This window comes from Gigantopelta aegis, chromosome 14, assembly GCF_016097555.1.
Source record: "Gigantopelta aegis isolate Gae_Host chromosome 14, Gae_host_genome, whole genome shotgun sequence".
Taxonomy (NCBI): Eukaryota; Metazoa; Mollusca; class Gastropoda; order Neomphalida; family Peltospiridae; genus Gigantopelta; species Gigantopelta aegis.
Window position 1 is genome coordinate 21,614,661 of NC_054712.1, and position 3,397 is coordinate 21,618,057.

Below are 3,397 nucleotides of genomic sequence, written 5' to 3' on the forward strand. Positions count from 1 at the left end.
AGTCGATTTCTAACAGTGACAAAATCTCTCACAATGATCCAAATGAATCTTCTTCTAACAATGACGAAATATCACAAACGAATAACAATGACATAGTAGATGTGATCGTTTTCGGTGAGCGAATGACAATTAAACCGTATCTAGCCTTTTTATACTCTTTCGTGCCAGTCTAAGTAGGTCAGGGGCCGGTCTAAGTAGGTCAGGGCCGGGTCAGTAGGACGTTGCACACGGCACAATAGTCCGTGACGTCATCAAGGTCAAGGCCAGTCTAAGTAGGTCAGGGCCAGTAGGACGAGGTCACGTGACGTCATCAAGGTCAAGGTCACGGAAAGTAGGTCATGAGGCTATACAGGCCCCCTTACTACTGTAAAAATAAAAATAAAAATGTAAATAGTCGTCAGTGTTTGTCATTTTGTTAGTAGTAGTGTCTAGAATAACAGTAGTTATATGTTTTATCGGTAACAACCATGCAGGCCCGTAGCCAGGATTCTGCAGCAGTATCCGTGAATCTTTTTTAACGAATAAAACGACCTTAAATTGCAAAAAATTATTGTTATTTTAGGAGGTAAACTATGATATTTTTAAAGTCATTTTCACGATGCAGTGGCTTGTTCAATCCCTTTTGCCCACCCTTGCCTTCAGGCCTGTGATGACAGCAATCTAAGATGATAGGTTCCGTGTGGCACTGTATTATTGTACAATGTATTAATAAATTGTTGTATTGCCGTTTCCGATAAAACGATATATAATATTACTAAGAGTGTAGGCTGTTTAGTATTAAGTCCTGCATGACATCACTAAATACTGTAATACCTGATGCATATCACCAGCCTTTCCCTGGCTCAAAGAGCCTCACGGGCAACGGTCTTTTTAGTTATAAGTGACCGGCGTCGTGGCAGGCCATCGGTCTACAGGCTGGTAGGTACTGGGTTCGGATCCCAGTCGAAGCATGGGATTTTTAATCCAGATACCGACTCCAAACCCTGAGTGAGCGCTCCGCAAGGCTCAGTGGGTAGGTGTAAACCACTTGCACCGACCAGTGATCCATAACTGGTTCAACAAAGGCCATGGTTTGTGCTATCCTGCCTGTGGGAAGCGCAAATAAAAGATCCCTTGCTGCTAATCGTAAGAGTAGCCCATGTAGTGGCGACAGCGGGTTTCCTCTCAAAATCTGTGTGGTCCTTAACCATATGTCTGACGCCATATAACCGTAAATAAAATGTGTTGAGTGCTTCGTTAAATAAAACATTTCTTTCTTTCTTTCTTTAGTTATAAGTGGACCCACAAATCCCGAAACATACTTCAGCTTCTCGGGAGACATACGAAAATACTGATGAAATTTGTCTTTATCAAACTGAAGCTCCCGCACTAGATTGAAAAAACACCCTGTTCCAATTTCCTCCTTATCCATGGGCGTACATGGGGGGGGGGGGGGGGGGGGTGTGTGTGTGTCGATGGGTTCGACCGAACCCCCCCTGAAATCGCTTTTTTTTAAATAATTTAATATATCTGACATTGATATCTGACATTATTATATTTACTCAACATAGAAATATATGCCCAATATCTCTGCAATCTATTTTGGAACCCCCCTTTTCAAAATCTATTGTACGCCCATGTTATCATCTCATGTTCCCAAAATCTGTGTGTCCTTTTTACGGGTGTTAGCTCTCGTCTCCTTAGTAATAGTTGAAATCTCGATTCGATCAAATGTTATTGTTTTTCCTTAAAAATTTGATTAGTAATGCATCTTCCTCATTTAATAATGACATATTTTAATTTACAGTATCAAACAAAATAGAAAAACATGGCCGCTTAATTAATTAATGACGTCACATTGAAGGAATCGTGTCTTAAGAATGCATCAGTGGAAATGTGCCAGCCGCGCGGTTAAAACCGGACCAATGGAAAGGCAGCCTTACAGAAGTATTACCAAGCAATCAGAATGTGTAGTTGTTTGATTTCTTATAGACGTTCAAGTGCACCTCGAAGTTTGCAATGTGCGAGAAGCCATATCCAACTCGGTAGAACTCCCTCGGTGGACTCCTTGGTTTATCCCCGTCCCAACCAGTGGCCACGACTGTGAGAACGTGCATATTAACACAGCGTAATTTACGAATGTTAATGAAGTAACAGAAATATCAAATGGGTGATGTAGTTTCTTGTATTGTACTTTCCAAACATGAAACGTGATTAATAAGTTAACAACATGGTGATAGAGATAATATACAAGTCAGAGTTCTTGGGTGAATGACACACAGGTCTCCCGATAGAGTTGACATTGCTTATGTTACAAAACTGTCTCTTTTATCTTCCAGTAGAGTTTGTGCTTTGTGAGAGAACTTCAAGGCATGTGAACAGTATCTGTTCTCCCCGAGTCTGTCTTTCATGGGTAAATTATCCTTATTTATAAGACGCATACTAAACACGTATCTATGCAATATACAGTTGTCAAGGTGTACTCGTTCAGACGACTGCAATACCAGTGGCAACAATTAAATTGCATTGTATTATATTGCTCGTTACATATTTAATTAGTGCTTGACACTAATTGGTTTGATTGACATGTCTCTAAGTGGATACCATGGCAGACGTCAGATTACCAATTAACTAATTCTAATTAATGCACATGTAAAAATAAAGATATAATCCGTAATGTTAGCGTTAGCGTGAGGTTTTAAATGTAACATTTAGTGTGATAAATCCACGATAACCTACCTCGAAAATGAAATCAGAGTATGTTTATCTCCATTCTACCATGATTAAAACGTATTCAGTTAGAACTATTTTTAATACGCGGAGGGAATAGGAGTGAACAGGCAGGATAGTTTTTGTTTATGCGGATAATGTTGAAATGTCAACACCTGTCGACAGTATAAAAACATAATAAATAAATACATACGATTGTAGATCTTGGAACAGATATTTAATCTTGTCTATTTTATTAACATATGTAAAGGAAAACCCATAAACAAGAATAAATAACACGTTTGTTTGAAATTTAATAAATCACCCCCACATCCCTCCCAAAAGTCGACCAAGCTGCAACGTTTAATGCAGTCTTAATTCTGAAAATAATCATTTATCACAACATTACTGTCCTCAATTTGAAAAAATCCAGACATTCCAGCCCTTATATTTTGTGAGATATTCAAAGGCTTGGAAAAATGTATAGATCAATTTATACCAAAGTATTTAAATATTTAAAGTTTTAAAAGTAAAAAAAAAAAAATTCAATCAGTTACGTATGTTTAATTTTGTAAGTCCAAAGTTTAACAAATTTACGAAAATAGGGAATATACAAGGGCCGCTCGGGGTGGGGGGTGCTGCGTGGACCACCCCCACACTTGGTCAAACTAAACTGTTCCATTTTCTTTAGTTTTTTCAGTCTCTATAT